Raw genomic sequence first — 20145 nt, 5'->3', positions numbered from 1 at the left:
TGTCTTCGAGTGCTGAACTGGGTTGTTAGCAATCTTGATGGCGCTTTCGTTGTCGTAGTAAAGTGGCACTTGCTTCAGATGAATGCCATAGTCCTTGAGTGTTTGCTTCATCCACAGAAGCTGAGCACAGCAAGATCCAGCAGCAATGTATTCAGATTCAGCAGTGGAGAGAGATACACAGTTCTGCTTCTTTGAAGACCAACATACAAGTGATCGTCCCAGAAAGTGACATGTGCCTGATGTAGACTTGCGATCAACTTTGTCACCAGCATAATCAGCATCCGAGAATCCAACCAGATTAAACTCTGAGCCCTTTGGATACCATAATCCTAGAGTTGGGGTTTGAGCCAAATATCGAAGAATTCGCTTCACAGCTAAGTGATGTGACTCCTTTGGTGCCGCTTGAAATCGAGCACACATGCAAACACTAAGCATAATATCTGGCCTAGATGCACATAGATAAAGTAAAGAACCAATCATGGAGCGGTATACCTTTTGATCGAACTCTTTACCATTGTCGTCAGGACCCAGATGATGTTTGGCTGGCATTGGTGTTGTGAAGCCTTTGCAGTCTTGCATACCGAACTTCTTCAGGCAATCTTTGAGATACTTCTCTTGAGATATGAAGATGCCATTGCGTTGTAGTCGTATTTGAAGACCAAGGAAGAACTTCAGCTCCCCCATCATGGACATCTGATATTGCTCTTGCATCATATATCCAAACTCTTCACTGTACTTCTGATTGGTGCAGCCGAAGATAATGTCATCCACATATATTTGGCACACAAACAGTTCACCATCATATGTCTTCGTGAAAAGAGTGGGATCTAGGGAACCAGGTATGAAGCCTTTGCTCTTCAGGAAGTATTTGAGTGTGTCATACTAGGCCCTAGGGGCTTGTTTGAGGCCATACAGTACCTTGTTGAGCTTGTATACCATGTCAGGATGTTTTGGATTTTCAAAGCCAGGCGGTTGTGCAACATAGACTTCTTCTTCAATCTTGCCATTGAGAAAGGCACTCTTCACATCCATTTGATATAGAAGTATGTTATGATGATTTGCATAGGCCAGCAGTATGCGTATGGCTTCAAGTCTAGACACAGGAGCAAATGTTTCATCGAAATCAATGCCTTCCACTTGAGTATATCCTTGACCAACGAGACGAGCTTTGTTTCTGACAACTTGACCATGCTCATCTTGCTTGTTGCGGTATATCCATTTGGTGCCTATTATATTGTGCTTCCGTGGATCAGGACGCTTAACCAGTTCCCATACATTATTCAGCTCAAACTGTTGAAGCTCTTCTTGCATAGCTTGAATCCATTCAGGTTCCATGAAGGCTTCTTCAACTTTCTTGGGTTCTGATATTGAGACGAATGCAAAGTGCCCACAGAAATTTGCTAGCTGAGTTGCCCTTGAACGAGTGAGTGGACCAGGTGCATTGATGCTATCAATTATTCTTTCAATCTGCACTTCATTGGCAACGCGAGGATGTACAGGGCGAAGACTTTGCTCTTGCTGTTCATTGTCGTTGTTGGAAGGAATGTCTTCAGGCTGAGCATTGTCTTCATGTTGATCAGGTGCTGAAATCATAAGTTCTTCTTCAGGATGAGCTTCAGAAGGTATAATTTCTCCAGTTCCCATTAGCTTGATTGATTCACTGGATGGAACTTCATCTAGCACACTTGGCAGCTGCTCTCTTTGTGAACCGTTGGTCTCATCGAACCGCACATCCACTGTTTCAACCACTTTGTAATGAAAGAGATTGAAGACTCTGTAGGAGTGCGAATCCTTTCCATATCCAAGCATAAAACCCTCATGTGCTTTTGGTGCAAATTTTGAGGTGTGATGTGGGTCCTTGATCCAGCACCTTGCGCCAAATACTCTGAAGTAACTGAAATTTGGCTTCTTGCCAGTAAGGAGTTCATAAGATGTCTTGTTCAGTAGCTTGTGAAGATAAACACGATTGATTGTATGGCATGCAGTATCAATGGCTTCGGGCCAGAATTTTCTTGGGGTCTTGTATTCATCTAGCATCGTTCTGGCCATCTCAATTAGTGTTCTGTTCTTGCGTTCGACGACGCCATTCTGCTGTGGCGTGTACGGGGCTGAGAATTCATGTGTGATGCCCAAGGTATCAAGATATGTATCAAGGCCAGTGTTCTTGAATTCAGTGCCATTGTCACTTCTGATGTGCTTTATCTTGGCGCCAAAATTGTTCATAGCTCGATTGGCGAAGCGTCTGAAGACATCCTGCACTTCAGTCTTGTAAAGGATTATGTGCACCCAAGTATATCTAGAATAATCATCAACAATAATGAAGCCATAGAGGCAAGCAGTAGTAGTTAGAGTTGAGTAATGAGTAGGACCGAAAAGATCCATGTGAAGCAGTTCGAAGGGTTGAGTAGTAGTCATGATTGTCTTCGAGGGATGTTTGGCCCTTGTCATCTTCCCTGCTTCACAGGCACCGCATAAGTGGTCTTTCTTGAACTTGACGCCCTCGATGCCTATGACATGCTTCTTCTTCGCAAGGGTGTGGAGGTTCCTCATGCCAGCATGTCCAAGCCTCCGATGCCAGCATTCTGAAGCCTTTGCTAGAAGACATACTGCAAGCTGTGGCCCTGCTGAGAAATCTACCACGTACAAATCATCTTTTTGATACCCTTCAAACACTAGAGACTTGTCAGATTCCATTAGTACAAGGCAACGATATTTTCCAAACATTACGATCATGTTCAAATCGTAAAGCATTGAGACAGACATTAAGTTGAAGCCAAGGGATTCAACAAGCATGACTTTATCCATGTGTTGATCCCTTGAGATTGCAACTCTACCTAGACCCAATACCTTACTTTTACCAGTGTCAGCAAATGTGATGTGGCTCTTGTCGGATGGACGTAAGGTTGAGTCCATAAGAAGATTTCTTTTGCCAGTCATGTGATTTGTACACCCACTGTCAATAATCCATTCTGAAGACGCTGGTGTCGTACCCTACAGTGTAGTTAGGGGGATAGGCTTCACCAAGAGCATTGTGAAGCAAAAACATTTGACGAACCAGTGGGTTATGAAAGCTTAGATCCAGGTTAGGACTAATAGGGAGAGTAGCAAGCGATTCAGGTACGAAGTACATAGTAAGACCATTTGGGCATTTGATCTTGCGCCCTACAAAATGTTTAAGGTCCCCAGCAATAGCGTCAGACGATTTTGGTTTTCTGCTGGAGACCTTTCCCTGCAAAAGAGAGTTAAGCCTTCTTAACCACCCACATTTTCAAGGGTGGCTTAGAAGCAATAAGTCTAAGTGCAGCATCTGAGAATTTTGGCTTTGAAGCCTTAGCAAACAGTCTTGCAGGCGGACAATAGTACTCATAAGAATAAGCAGAATAGTTCTTGGTCTTATGAACATGGCGGTTTGATGAACCGCTCTCATATTCATATGCCTGAGTATGATTTTCCTGCAAAACATTTGCATTAGTGCGACTCAGGTGAGTTCTCTGTCTGTATGAAGCCTTTGGACCGTATGAAGCCTTTGGTCTGAGGTTTGTCTTCTTCACATGAGGTGTCATGATGACATTCACAGGAAGACTCTCTAGACACTTTTTTGGAACCCAGATCTTCTTCATAGGCGGTCCATTCCTGCAGTTAGTACCAATGTACCTGGTAAACACTTCACCATTCTGATTCTTAAACAGTATATAGTTTGCATCAAAGGATTCATCAATGATAATGAGGTTAGCACAAGTGAAGCCAGATAGATTGGATGGATCTGCTGAAGGTTCCTTTGCAGCAACCCACATGGTTTTGGGGTACTGCTCAGGTTTCCAGTAAGAGCCATCTGCATTCATTTTCCTTACGAACCCTACACCCTCTTTCCTAGGGTTTCGGTTCAGAATCTGCTTTTTCAGGACATCACATAGCGTCTGATGCCCTTTAAGACTTTTGTACATCCCTGTTTCAAGCAATGTCTTCAACCTAGCATTCTCATCAGCAATAGCGGTGGTATCCTCAGCAGAGGGGTTAGTTACCGCATCTATAGTTGAAGATATTGCAACAGCGGTAGCAGTAGAACATTCAGTAACAGAAGTAGCATTATCACGCTCAATGCATTTAAGACATAGTGGTTCAAATCCTTCCTGAGCGGGACTGATCTGTTTGGCGCGAAGTGACTCGTTTTTCGTTTGAAGATCTTCATGAACCGTTCTCAATTTCTCAAGATCTTGCTTCCTTTGAAGATAATCATAGGAAAGCTTTTCATGAGTTGTTGAGAGAGTTTCATGACGACTTTCAAGTTCCTGATACTTAACGTGAAGATTTTTTATGTCTTCAATTAAGGATTCAGATCGAGTCATTTCAGCACCTAACAGATCATCGCTTCTGTGTAACAGTTTTTGAATATGTTCCATAGCTTTCTGTTGTTCAGTTGCAATTTTAGCAAGTGTTTTGTAGCTAGGTTTTGAACCACAATCAGAGTCATCGTCACTAGATGTTTGATAGTGAGTAGTGCGTATGTTTACCTTGGCACCGCGTGCCATGAAGCAGTAGGTAGAAGCGGAGTAGTCCTTGTCATTTGCATCGGTGTCGGTGATGAAGTCATTGTCTTCAGTGTTGAAGATAGACTTGGCAACGTATGCTGTAGCTAGACTTGCGACGCCTGAGTCAGATTCCTCCTCAGACTCCACCTCCGCCTCCTCAGAAGTAGACTCCTCCTCCGAATCCATTTCCTTGCCAACAAACGCACGTGCCTTGCCAGATGAGCTCTTCTTGTGTGATGAAGACTTTGAGGAATACTTGGAAGAAGACTGTAAGTATTTCTTCTTCTTCTTCTTGTCGTCAGAGTCATATTCCTTGCTCTTCTTCTTCTTTTTGTTCTCATTGTCCCACTGTGGACACTCAGAGATGAAGTGGCCAAGTTTTTTGCACTTGTGACATGTTTTCTTCTTGTAGTCATGAGCAGGAGCTTCATCATTCCTTGAACTTGATCGGGAAGACTTTCTGAAGCCTTTCTTCTTGGTGAATTTTTGGAACTTCTTGAAAAGCATAGCAAGTTCCCTTCCAATGTCTTCAGGGTCATCAGAACTGCTTTCAGATTCTTCTTCAGATGAGGAGACAGCTTTTGCCTTCAAGGCACGAGTTCGCCCATAGTTTGGACCGTAGATCTCTCTTTTCTCCGAAAGCTGAAACTCATGTGTGTTGAGCCTCTCAAGTATGTCAGACGGATCGAGTGTCTTGAAATCAGGACATTCTTGAATCACAGGGCCAGGATGTCAAACGAACTATCAAGTGATCTCAGCAGCGTCTTGACGACTTCGTGTTTGGTAATCTCAGTGGCGCCGAGGGCTTGAAGCTCATTTGTGATGTCAGTGAGTCGGTCAAATGTGTGCTGGACATTCTCATTGTCATTTCGCTTGAAGCGGTTGAAGAGGTTGCGAAGGACACTGATTCTCTGATCTCTCTGGGTTGAGATGCCTTCATTGACCTTGGAGAGCCAGTCCCAGACCAGCTTGGATGTCTTCAAAGCACTCACACGGCCATACTGTCCTTTGGTCAAATGACCACAGATGATATTCTTGGCAGTAGAGTCCAGTTGAACGAATTTCTTGACATCAGCAGTAGTGACACCTTCTCCAGCCCTGGGAACGCCGTTCTCGACGACATACCATAGGTCGACGTCAATGGCTTCAAGATGCATACGCATCTTATTCTTCCAGTAGGGATATTCAGTTCCATCGAAGACGGGGCACGCAGCGGAGACTTTGATTATCCCTGCAGTCGACATAGCTAAAACTCCAGGTGCTTAAACCGAATCACACAGAACAAGGGAGCACCTTGCTCTGATACCAATTGAAAGTGCGTTATATCGACTAGAGGGGGGTGAATAGGCGATTTTTATGAAAGTCTTCAGAACATGGGAGTTTTGAAGACAAACGATAGAATTAAACCTATTACCATGCAGCGGAAGGTAGGCTACACTAGGCAAACCATAGTCAAGTATTCAATGAAGTGAAAACACAAAGACTAATAGCAGCTAGGTAGCAAGGATCAGGTAGGAAGTTATTGTGAAGCCAAACAGAACACGCAGTCACTCAGTGAAGACAAATGATAGTGCAAACATACAATGACTTCACAATGAGTAACAGTAAGTAAAGTGAAGTGAAGATGAAACCAGTGACTCGTTGAAGACAATGATTTGTTGGACCAGTTCCAGTTGCTGTGACAACTGTACGTCTGGTTGGAGCGGCTAGGTATTTAAACCTTAGGACACACAGTCCCGGACACCCAGTCCTGAACACGCAGCTCAGGACACCCAGTCCTCACCGTAATCTCCTTGAGCTAAGGTCACATAGACCTCGCCCAATCACTCTGGTAAGTCTTCAAGGTAGACTCCCAAACCTTCACAGACTTCGTTCACTGGCAATCCACAATGTCTCTTGGATGCTCAGAACGCGACGCCTAACCGGCTGGAGGATGCACAGTCCTCAAGTGTAATAAGTCTTCATATCACACAGACAAGAAGACTTAAGTGATGCCCAATTCTCTCTGGCTCTGGTGGTTAGGGCTTTTATCCTCGCAAGGAATTCTCTCTCAAAGGCTTCGAGGTGGGTTGCTCTCAACGACAAAAGCCATACTCTCAATCTGAGCAGCCAACCGTTTATGGTTGTAGGGGGTGGGCTATTTATAGCCACTTGGCAACCCGACCTGATTTGTCTGAAATGACCCTGGGTCACTGAGGAACTGACACGTGTCCCAACGGTCAGATTTCAAACTCACACGGCAACTTTACTTGGGCTACAAGCAAAGCTGACTTGTCCGACTCTGGACAAGATTCGCTCTCATAGTCTTCACTCGAAGACATAGGTTTTTGGTTTAGGCATCACTTCAGTCATTCTGACTGGTTCTCTTGGACCCCACTTAACAGTACGGTGGTTCCTATGACTCAACACAAAAGAAAAAAAGGACTACGAAAGATCTAAGTCTTCGAGCTCCATAGGCTTCATATCGTGTCTTCTCTTGTCATAGTCTTCAATGTGAATATCTTCATATACCACCTTTGACTTCAATGTCTTCATAAAGTTTTAGGGGTCATCTCTGGTAGTAAAACCGAATCAATGAGGGACTTCTACCTGTGTTGTCCTGCAATTCTCACAAACACATTAGTCCCTCAACTAGGTTTGTCGTCAATACTCCAAAACCAACTAGGGGTGGCACTAGATGCACTTACAAGGCTCTATGTCTTCAAACCTTTTTGGTCATTACTGACAAAAGGGGGAGAAGCATATGAGATTGATAGTCTTCAAGCGGGTTCATATGGGCGGGTGCCTTATATTTTGCTTCGTGCTTACAACTCTCGTTTTTTTTTGCTACATTTGGTTCTTATGAGTTGTAACACTTAAACTAGATGGTCGTCTGCTACTTGTTTTGCGAGATAAATTCCGCATGTGCGACGATAAATTCCGCACTTAGCTCATTCTGCAGTCGTCCATTTTCCATTATGCATGGCATTATCTTCATATACTTTCACATGCATAGTGGATTGTCATCATAAGTTGAAGTGGATCTCCACAAGTACCACCTGCCATGTGCATTTGCATTCCAAAAGCAAATTAACTCATATGCACATATTCAGGGGGAGCCCATGCAACTTATGGAGACAATTCCTTATTCTTTACAATTTCACAGATTATATTCCCCATTGAAAACTTCAACTAGTTTGTCATCAATCACCAAAAAGGGGAAGATTGTAAGTGCATCTAGTGCCACCCCTAGTTGGTTTTGGAGTATTGACGACAAACCTAGTTGAGGGACTAATGTGTTTGTGAGAATTGCAGGATAACATAGGTAGAAGTCCCTCATTGATTCGGTTTTACTACCAGAGATGACCCCTAAAACTCTATGAAGACATTGAAGTCAAAGGTGGTATATGAAGATATTCACATTGAAGACTATGACAAGAGAAGACACGATATGAAGCCTATGGAGCTCGAAGACTTAGATCTTTCGTAGTTCTTTTTCTTTTGTGTTGAGTCATAGGAACCACCGTACTGTTAAGTGGGGTCCAAGAGAACCAGTCAGAATGACTGAAGTGATGCCTAAACCAAAAAAAAAATATGTCTTCGAGTGAAGACAATGAGAGCGAATCTTGTCCAGAGTCGGACAAGTCAGCTTTGCTCGTAGCCCAAGTAAAGTTGCCGTGTGAGTTTGAAATCTGACCGTTGGAACACGTGTCAGTTCCTTAGTGACCCAGGGTCATTTCGGACAAATTAGGTCGGGTTGCCAAGTGGCTATAAATAGCCCACCCCCTACAACCATAAACGGTTGGCTGCTAAGATTGAAATTACGGCTTTTGTCGTTTGAGAGCAACCCACCTCGAAGCCTTTGAGAGAGAATTCCCTGCGAGGATAAAAGCCCTAACCACCAGAGCCAGAGAGAATTGGGCATCACTTAAGTCTTCTTGTCTGTGTGATCTGAAAACTTATTACACTTGAGGACTGTGCATCCACCAGCCGGTTAGGCGTCGCGTTCTGAGCATCCAAGAGACATTGTGGATTGCCGGTGAACGAAGTTTGTGAAGGTTTGGGAGTCTACCTTGAAGACTTACCAGAGTGATTGGGCGAGGTCTATGTGACCTTAGCTCAAGGAGAATACGGTGAGGACTGAGTGTCCTGAGCTGCGTGTTCAGGACTGGGTGTCAGGGACAGTGTGTCCTAAGGTTTAAATACCTATCCGCTCCAACCAGACGTACAGTTGTCACAGCAACTGGAACTGGTCCAACACATCATTGTCTTCAACGAGTCACTGGTTTCATCTTCACTTCACTTTACTTACTGTTACTCCTTGTGAAGTCATTGTATGTTTGCTCTATCATTTGTCTTCACTGAGTGACTACGTGTTCTGTTTGGCTTCACAATATCTTCCTACCTGATCCTTACTACCTAGCTGCTATTAGTCTTTGTGCTTTCACTTCATTGAATACTTGACTATGGTTTGCCTAGTGTAGCCTACCTTCCGCTGCATGGTAATAGATTTAATTCTATCGTTTGTCTTCAAAACTCCCATGTTCTGAAGACTTTCATAAAAATCGCCTATTCACCCCCCCCCCTCTAGTCGATATAACGCACTTTCAGCGCGGCCTTGCGGTAGTACCGCTGGCCGCGGGCTGGTTGGTGGGTAACGGTTGGATCTTTTCCACACACTATATAAGGGGTCTCCTTCTTCCCTGTTGACTCACCTCTTCCACCATTAAAGCTCCATTATTGCTCCAAGCTCCATTTTCACCCGATCTCACTCCCTAGCCAACCAAACTTGTTGATTTGCTCGGGAGTGGTTGAGAAGGCCCCGATCTACACTTCCACCAAGAGATATTTGATTCCCCCCTACTAATCCCTTGCGGATCTTGTTACTCTTGGGTGTTTGAGCATCCTAGACGGTTGAGGTCACCGCGAAGCCATAGTCCATTGTGGTGAAGCTTCGTGGTGTCGTTGGGAGCCTCCAATTGAGTTGTGGAGATTGCCCCAACCTCGTTTGTAAAGGTTCGGTCGCCGCCTCCAAGGGCACCAATAGTGGAATCACGGCATCTCGCATTGTGTGAGGGCGTGAGGAGATTACGGTGGCCCTAGTGGCTTCTTGGGGAGCATTGTGCCTCCACACCGCTCCAACGGAGACGTACTTACTCTCAAAGGGAAGGAACTTCGGCAACACATCCTCGTCTCCACCGTCTCCACTCTTGGTTATCTCGTGCCTTTACTTTTGTAGCTTATTTGTTTCATATATCTTGCTTGCTTGTGTTCCTATTCGTGTTGCATCATATAGGTTGCTCATCTAGTTGCATATCTAGACAACCTACTTTGATGCAAAATTTAAATTGCTAAAAAAAGCTAAAATTTGTTAGTTGCCTATTCACCCCCCCTCTAGTCAACCATATCGATCCTTTTAGACCTCATTCTCATAGGATGCACACATCAAATGCAACAAAAATGACAAATCACCATGTTCTGTTAAGCACCAGCAGTTAACATTTTATAGCACTCTTGCAACAATGAAAATGGCATCATAATGGACAGTAACACACATACAAATGCTACTAACATGAAGAGCTCAACGAGACGAACATTTTGACATATCATACGCACGATTTGGAGCCACGGTCACCGAGATATAGCATGATGAAGGAGGCATCAAAATAACAGAGGAAAGGACTTAGAAGAAATTTCACCTCCCGAAAACAGATCTAGGGTTTCAGGGCACGCAGATCGAGGTTCGTCGGAGCTTTGCCGGAGTACTGGACGGAGTGGAAGGAGCCGGCCGGCGTCGAGCGAGGAGATCTCCATAGAGGAGTGGGAGCCCGATCTAGAGCTCGGCGAGGTTGGAGACGATGGCGCGGGGAGGCGCAGTCCCGCAGCGGAGGCGGCTCCCGTCGGCAGCCAGAGTGGCTCGGGGCACGGCACTGGCGAGAAGGCGGCGCGGTTGCGCAGGCGGCGGGGTCGGGCAGCGCTAGGGCGCGGGGAGGCCGGGCCCGGAGCGGCAGAGAGCGGGCCGGCCGCGGGCTGCGTGGGCCGCGGCGGTGGTGGGTGGCGGCATGCCACGTGGTGCGTGCTCACTGGTGCGGGCGGCGGCGCGGATCTGTCCGGCGGTGCGCGAACATGTCTGTCGGGCGAGAGGGAGGATTTTTAGGGTTTCGGGACCCGAATTTGGAGGGGAAGGGGCCTTTTATATAGGTAGAGGGAGGTAGGAGTGTCCAAATGAAGGAAATATGCCCTAGAGGCAATAATAAGTTGTTATTTATATTTCCTTATATCATGATAAATGTTTATTATTCATGCTAGAATTGTATTGACCGGAAACTTAGTACATGTGTGAATACATAGACAAACAGAGTGTCACTAGTTTGCCTCTACTTGACTAGCTCGTTGAATCAATGATGGTTATGTTTCCTAACCATAGACATGAGTTGTCATTTGATTAACGGGATCACATCATTAGAGAATGATGTGATTGACTTGACCCATCCGTTAGCTTAGCACGATGATCGGTTTTGTTTTGTTGCTATTGCTTTTTCCATAACTATACATGTTCCTATGACTATGAGATCATGCAACTCCCGAATACCGGAGGAACACTTTGTGTGCTACCAAACGTCACAGCGTAACTGGGTGATTATAAAGGTGCTCTACAGGTGTCTCCGATGGTGTTTGTTGAGTTGGCATGGATCAAGATTAGGATTTGTCACTCCGATTGTTGGAGAGGTATCTCTGGGCCCTCTCGGTAATGCACATCACTATAAGCCTTGCAAGCAATATAGCTAATGAAGTTACAGGATGTAGCATTATGGAATGAGTAAAGAGACTTGCCGGTAACGAGATTGAACTAGGTATTGAGATACCGACGATCGAATCTCGGGCAAGTAACATACCGATGACAAAGGGAACAACGTATACCGTTATGCGGTTTGACCGATAAAGATCTTCGTAAAATATGTAGGAACCAATATGAGCATCCAGGTTCTGCTATTGGTTATTGATCGGAGATGAGTATCAGTCATGTCTACATAGTTCTCAAACCCGTAGAGTCCGCACGCTTAACGTTCGGTGACGATCGGTATTACGAGTTTATGTGTTTTGATGTACCGAAGGTAGTTCGGAGTCCCAGATTTGATCACGGACATGACGAGGAGTCTTGAAATGGTCGAGACATAAAGATTGATATATTGGAAGCCTATATTTGGACATCGGAATGGTTCCCAGTGGTTCGAGCATTTTTTTCGGAGTACCGGGAGGTTACCGGAACCCCCCGGGGAGTATATGGGCCTTATTGGGCCTTAGTGGAATAGAGGAGAGGGAAGGGAAAAGAGGGTGGCACCCCCCCCCCCAAGCCCAATCCGAATTGGGAGGGGGGGCCCTTTCCTTCCTCCCTCTCTCCTCCTTCCTTCCTCTCCTACTCCTACTTGGAAGGATTCCTAATTCTAATAGGAAAGGGGGGAATCCTACTCTCGGAGGGAGTAGGACTCCCCCAGGGCGCGCCATAGAGAGGGACGGCCCTCCCCCTTCCTCCACTCCTTTATATACGGGGGAGGGGGGCACCCCATGGACACACAAGTTGATCATTGATCTTTTAGCTGTGTGCGGTGCCCCCCTCCACCATAATCCACCTCAGTTATATCGTAGTGGTGCTTAGGCGAAGCCCTGTTCCGGTAGCATCATCATCACCGTCATCACGTCGTCGTGCTGACGAAACTCTCCCTCGAAGCTCTACTAGATCGTGAGTTCGCGGGACGTCACCGAGCTGAATGTGTGCAGATCGCGGAGGTGCCGTACGTTCGGTACTATGGATCGGTCGATGTGAAGACGTACGACTACATCAACCGCGTTGTCATAACGCTTCCACTTATGGTCTACGAGGGTACGTGGAAGACACTCCTCCCTCTCATTGCTATGCATCACCATGATCTTGCATGTGCGTAGGAAATTTTTTGAAATTACTGTGTTCCCCAACAGTGGCATCTGAGCCAGGTTTATGCGTAGATGTTATATGCACGAGTAGAACACAAAGGAGTTGTGGGCGTGGGTATATACATATTGCTTGCCGTTACTAGTTGATTCTTGGTTCAGCGGCATTGTTGGATGAAGCGGCCCAGACCGACATTATGTGCACGCTTACGCGAGACTGGTTCTACAGAAGTGCTTCACACACAGGTGGCTAGTGGGTGTCTATTTCTCCAGCTTTAGTTGAATCGGATTCAATGAACAGGGTTCTTTCTGAAGATCAAAAAGCAATCACTATAACGCGTTGTGGTTTTTGATGCGTAGGTAAGAACAGTTCTTGCTCAGCCCGTAGCAGCCACGTAAAACTTGCAACAACAAAGTAGAGGACGTCTAACTTGTTTTTGCAGGGCATGTTGTGATGTGATATGGTCAAGACATGATGCTAAATTTTATTGTATGAGATGATCATGTTTTGTAACACAGTTATCGGCAACTGGCAGGAGCCATATGGTTGTCACTTTATTGTATGAAATGCAATCGCCATGTAATTGCTTTACTTTATCACTAAGCGGTAGCGATAGTCGTAGAGGCAATAGTTGGTGAGACGACAACGATGCTTCGATGGAGATCAAGGTGTCAAGCCGGTGACGATGGTGATCATGACGGTGCTTTGGAGATGGAGATAAAAGGCACAAGATGATGATGGCCATATCATATCACTTATATTGGTTGCATGTGATGTTTATCCTTTATGCATCTTATTTTGCTTAGTTCAGCGGTAGCATTATAAGATGATCTCTCACTAATTTCAAGGTATAAGTGTTCTCCCTGAGTATGCACCGTTCCTACAGTTCGTCGAGCCGAGACACCACGTGATGATCGGGTGTGATAAGCTCTACGTTCACATACAACGGGTGCAAGCCAGTTTTGCACACGTAGAATACTCGGGTTAAACTTGACGAGCCTAGCATATGTAGATATGGCCTCGGAACACTGAGACCGAAAGGTCGAGCGTGAAACATATAGTAGATATGATCAACATAGTGATGTTCACCATTGAAAACTACTCCATCTCACGTGATGACCGGACATGGTTTAGTTGATATGAATCACGTGATCACTTAGATGATTAGAGAGATGTCTATCTAAGTGGGAGTTCTTAAGTAATTTGATTAATTGAACTTTAATTTATCATGAACTTAGTACCTAATGGTATTTTGCATGTTTGTGTTGTTGTAGATAGATGGCCCGTGCTGTTGTTCCATTGAATTTTAATGCGTTCCTAGAGAAAGCTAAGTTGAAATATGATGGTAGCAACTACATGGACTGGGTCTGTAACTTGAGGATTATCCTCATTGCTGAACAGAAGAATTACATTCTGGAAGCACCGCTAGGTGAAAAACTCGCTGCAGGAGCAACGCCAGATGTTATGAACACCTAGCAGAGCTGATGACTACTCCATAGTTCAGTGTGCCATGCTTTACGACTTAGAACTGGGACTTCAACGATGTTTTGAACGTCATGGAGCATATGAGATGTTCCAGGAGTTGAAGTTAATATTTCAAGCAAATGCCTGGATTGAGAGATATGAAGTCTCCAATAAGTTCTATAGTTGCAAGATGGAGGAGAATAGTTCTGTCAGTGAACATATACTCAGAATGTCTGGGTACCACAACCACTTGACTCAACTGGGAGTTAATCTTCCCGATGATAGTGTCATTGACAGAGTTCTTCAATCACTACCACCAAGCTACAAGAGCTTCGTGATGAACTATAATATGCAAGGGATGGATAAGACGATTCCCGAGCTCTTCGCAATGCTAAAGGCTGCAGAGGTAGAAATCAAGAAGGAGCATCAAGTGTTGATGGTCAACAAGACCACCAGTTTCAAGAAAAAGGGTAAAGGAAAGAAGGGGAACTCCAAGAACAACAACAAGCCAGTTGCTGCTCAAGTGAAGAAACCCAAGTCTGGACCTAAGCCTGAGACTGAGTGCTTCTACCGCAAAGGAACTGGTCACTGGAAGCGGAACTGCCCCAAGTATTTGGCGGAGAAGAAGGATGGCAAAGTGAAAGGTATATTTGATATACATGTTATTGATGTGTACCTTACTAATCCTCGCAGTAGTGCCTGGGTATTTGATACTGGTTCAGTTGCTAACATTTGCAACTCAAAACAGGGGCTACGGATTAAGCGAAGATTGGCTAAGGACGAGGTGACGATGCGCGTGGAAAATGGTTCCAAAGTCGATGTGATCACCGTCGGCACGCTACCTCTACATCCACCTTCGGGATTAGTATTAGACCTGAATAATTGTTATTTGGTGCCAGCGTTGAGCATGAACATTATATCTGGATCTTGTTTGATGCGAGATGGTTATTCATTTAAATCGGAGAATAATGGTTGTTCTATTTATATGAGTAATATCTTTTATGGTCATGCACCCCTGATGAGTGGTCTATTTTTACTAAATCTTGATAGTAGTGATACACATGTTCATAGTATTGAAGCCAAAAGATGCAGAGTTGATAATGATAGTGCAACTTATTTATGGCACTGTCATTTAGGTCATATTGGTGTAAAGCGCATGAAGAAACTCCATTCTGATGGACTTCTGGAATCACTTGATTATGAATCACTTGGTACTTGCGAACCATGACTCATGGGCAAGATGACTAAAACGTCGTTCTCCGGAACAATGGAGCGAGCAACAGTTTTGTTGGAAATCATACATACTGATGTATGTGGTCCGATGAATATTGAGGCTCACGGCAGGTATCGTTATTTTCTCACCTTCACAAATGATTTGAGCAGATATGGGTATATCTACTTAATTAAACATAAGTCTGAAACATTTGAAAAGCTCAAAGAATTTCAGAGTGAAGTGGAAAATCATCGTAACAAGACAATCAAGTTTCTACGATCTGATCGTGGAGGCGAATATTTGAGTTATGAGTTTGGACTTCATTTGAAACAATGCGGAATAGTTTCACAACTCACGCCACCTGGAACACCATAGCGTAATGGTGTGTCTGAACATCGTAATCGTACTTTACTAGATATGGTACGATCTATGATGTCTCTCACTGATTTATCGCTATCGTTTTGGGGTTACGCTTTAGAGACAGCTGCATTCACGTTAAATAGGACACCATCTAAATCCGTCGAGACGACACCTTATGAACTGTGGTTTGGCAAGAAACCCAAATTGTCGTTTCTTAAAGTTTGGGGCTGCGATGCCTATGTGAAAAAGCTTCAACCTGATAAGCTCGAACCCAAATCGGAGAAATGTGTCTTCATAGGATACCCAAAGGAAATTGTTGGGTACACCTTCTATCACAGATCCGAAGGCAAGATATTCGTTGCTAAGAATGGATCCTTTCTAGAGAAGGAGTTTCTCTCGAAAGAAGTGAGTGAGAGGAAAGTAGAACTTGATGAGGTAATTGTACCTTCTCCCTTATTGGAAAGTAGTTCATCACTGAAATCAGTTCCAGTGATTCCTACACTAGTAAGTGAGGAAGCTAATGATGATGATCATGAAACTTCTGATCAAGTTACTACCAAACCTCGTAGGTCAACTAGAGTAAGATTCGCACCAGAGTGGTACGGTGATCCTGTTCTGGAAGTCATGTTACTTGACCATGAAGAACCTACGAACTATGAGGAAGCGATGATGAGCCAAGATTCCGCGAAATGGCTTGAAGCCATGAAATTTGAGATGGGATCCATGTATGAGAACAAAGTGTGGACTTTGGTTGACTTGCCTGATGATCGGCAGGCCATAGAGAATAAATGGATCTTCAAGAAGAAGACTGACGCTGACGGTAATGTCACTGTCTACAAAGCTCGACTTGTTGCGAAAGGTTTTCGACAAGTTCAAGGAGTTGACTACGATGAGACCTTCTCACCCGTAGCGATGCTTAAGTCTGTCTGAATCATGTTAGCAATTGCCGCATTTTATGATTATGAAATTTGGCAAATGGATGTCAAAACTGCATTCCTTAATGGATATCTTAAAGAAGAGTTGTATATGATGCAACCAGAAGGTTTTGTCGATCCAAAAGGTGCTAACAAAGTGTGCAAGCTCCAGCGATCCATATATGGACTGGTGCAAGCCTCTCGGAGTTGGAATATACGCTTTGATAGTGTCATCAAAGCATATGGTTTTATACAGACTTTTGGAGAATCCTGTATTTACAAGAAAGTGAGTGGGAGCTTCATAGCATTTCTGATATTATATGTAGATGACATATTGTTAATCGGAAATGATACTGAATTTCTAAATAGCATAAAAGGATACTTGAATAAGAATTTTTCAATGAAAGACTTCGGTGAAGCTGCTTATATATTGGGCATCAAGATCTATAGAGATAGATCAAGACGCTTAATTGGACTTTCACAAAGCTCATACCTTGATAAAGTTTTGAAGAAGTTCAAAATGGATCAGGCAAAGAAAGGGTTCTTGCCTGTATTACAAGGTGTGAAGTTGAGTCAGACTTAATGCCCGACCACTGCAGAAGATAGAGAGAAAATGAAAGGTGTTCCCTATGCTTCAGCCGTAGGCTCTATCATGTATGCAATGTTGTGTACCAGACCTGATGTGTGCCTTGCTATAAGTTTAGCAGGGAGGTACCAAAGTAATACAGGAGTGGATCACTGGACAACGGTCAAGAACATCCTGAAATACCTGAAAAAGGACTAAGGATATGTTTCTCGTATATGGAGGTGACAAAGAGCTCGTCGTAAACGGTTATGTCGATGCAAGCTTTGATACTGATCCGGATGACTCTAAGTCACAAACCGGATACGCATTTTTATTAAATGGTGGAGCTGTTAGTTGGTGCGGTTCCAAGCAGAGCGTCGTGGCGGGATCTACGTGTGAAGCGGAATACATAGCTGCTTCACAAGCAGCAGATGAAGGAGTTCATATCCGATCTAGGTGTCATACCTAGTGCATCAGGTCCAATGAAAATCTTTTGTGACAATGCTGGTGCAATTGCCTTGGCAAAGGAATCCAGATTTCACAAGAGAACCAAGCACATCAAGAGACGCTTCAATTCCATCCGCGATCAAGTCAAGTAGGGAGACATAGAGATTTGCAAGATACATACGGATCTGAATGTTGCAGACCCGTTGACTAAGCCTCTCTCACGAGCAAAACATGATCAGCACCAAGACTCCACGGGTGTTAGAATCATTACAATGTAATCTAGATTATTGACTCTAGTGCAAGTGGGAGACTGAAGGAAATATGCCCTAGAGGCACTAATAAGTTGTTATTTATATTTCCTTATATCATGATAAATGTTTATTATTCATGCTAGAATTGTATTAACCGGAAACTTAGTACATGTGTGAATACATAGACAAACAGAGTGTCACTAGTTTGCCTCTACTTGACTAGCTCGTTGAATCAATGATGGTTATGTTTCCTAACCATAGACATGAGTTGTCATTTGATTAACGGGATCACATCATTAGAGAATGATGTGATTGACTTGACCCATCCGTTAGCTTAGCACGATGATCGGTTTTGTTTTGTTGCTATTGCTTTTTCCATAACTATACATGTTCCTATGACTATGAGATCATGCAACTCCCGAATACCGGAGGAACACTTTGTGTGCTACCAAACGTCACAACGTAACTGGGTGATTATAAAGGTGCTCTACAGGTGTCTCCGATGGTGTTTGTTGAGTTGGCATGGATCAAGATTAGGATTTGTCACTCCGATTATCGGAGAGGTATCTCTAGGCCCTCTCGGTAATGCACATCACTATAAGCCTTGCAAGCAATGTAGCTAATGAGTTAGTTACAGGATGTAGCATTACAGAACGAGTAAAGAGACTTGTCGGTAACGAGATTGAACTAGGTATTGAGATACCAACGATCGAATCTCGGGCAAGTAACATACCGATGACAAAGGGAACAACGTATACCGTTATGCGGTTTGACCGATAAAGATATTCGTAAAATATGTAGGAACCAATATGAGCATCCAGGTTCCGCTATTGGTTATTGATCAGAGATGAGTCTCAGTCATGTCTACATAGTTCTCGAACCCGTAGGGTCCGCACGCTTAACGTTCGGTGACGATCGATATTACGAGTTTATGTGTTTTGATGTACCGAAGGTAGTTCGGAGTCCCAGATTTGATGACGGACATGACGAGGAGTCTCGAAATGGTCGAGATGTAAAGATCGATATATTGGAAGCCTATATTTGGACATCGGAATGGTTCCGAGTGGTTCGGGCATTTTTCCGGAGTACCAGGAGGTTACCGGAACCCCTCGGGGGGTATATGGGCCTTATTGGGCCTTGGTGGAATAGAGGAGAGGGAAGGGAAAAGAGGGAGGCACGCCCCCCAAGCCCAATCCGAATTGGGAGGGGGGACGACCCCCCTTTCCTTCCTCCCTCTCTCCTCCTTCCTTCCTTCCTCTCCTACTCCTAGTTGGAAGGGTTCCTAATTCTACTAGGAAAGGGGGGAATCCTACTCCCGGAGGGAGTAGGACTCCCCCAGGGCGTGCCATAGAGAGGACCGGCCCTCCCCCTCCTCCACTCCTTTATATACGGGGGAGGGGGGCACCCCATGGACACACAAGTTGATCATTGATCTTTTAGCCATGTGCGGTGCCCCCCTCCACCATAATCCACCTCAGTTATATCGTAGCGGTGCTTAGGCGAAGCCCTGTTCCGGTAGCATCATTGTCACCGTCATCACGCCGTCGTGCTGACGAAACTCTCCCTCGAAGCTCTACTGGATCGTGAGTTCGCGGGACGTCACCAAGCTGAACGTGTGCAGATCGCGGAGGTGTCGTATGTTCGGTACTAGGGATCGGTCGATCGTGAAGACGTACGACTGCATCAACCGCGTTGTCATAACGCTTCCGCTTACGGTCTATGAGGGTACGTGGACGGCACTCTTCCCTCTCGTTGCTATGCATCACCATGATCTTGCGTGTGCGTAGGATTTTTTTTGAAATTACTGCGTTCCCCAACACCAAATGAGGTGCGGTTTTCGCCCACACGATCGTGATCCAATGACGGAGAACATGGAGGTGGTTTAGATGGGTTATTGGGTTGTTTTGTAGGGGTGTTGGGCTGGAACACAAAAGAGGCTTTTGCGGTTACCCGGTTAACCGTTGGGGCATCAAACGACCTCCAAATGGAACGAAATTTGACAGGCGGTCTACCGGTGATGTACCAAGGCCACTTGACAAATCTCAGCCCATTCCGAGAACGTTTTTCTCCCGCTCATGAAAAGAGACAAAAGGGGTGCGCCGGGTGCATGTGGGAGTGTCGGATTGCAAAACGGGCAATGGGGAAAATGCTCGGATGCATGAGACGAACACGAATGCAAATGCGATGCACATGATGACATGATATGAAATGCATGACAAGAACAAAATGCAAAATGAAAGATAAAAACCCAACCATGAAGAGAATCTCATAACATAAAGTCAAAAATGGCAAGAGTCGAAGTTACAAATATGGCAAGTTACATCCGGGGTGTTATAGCTCCCAAGTGGCACCTAACCAATCTAGGAGACAACACTCTCCAAAAGGTAATAGATGGTGTAGTTGATGATGAACTCCTTACTCTTGTGCTTCAAATGATAGTCTCCTCAACACTCAATCACTCTCTCACAGATTTGGCTTTGGTAGGAGAAGGCT

This window comes from Triticum urartu, chromosome 7A (assembly GCF_056163025.1).
Source record: "Triticum urartu cultivar PI428250 chromosome 7A, HENAU_Tu73, whole genome shotgun sequence".
Taxonomy (NCBI): domain Eukaryota; kingdom Viridiplantae; phylum Streptophyta; class Magnoliopsida; order Poales; family Poaceae; genus Triticum; species Triticum urartu.
This window is presented reverse-complemented; position numbering follows the sequence as displayed.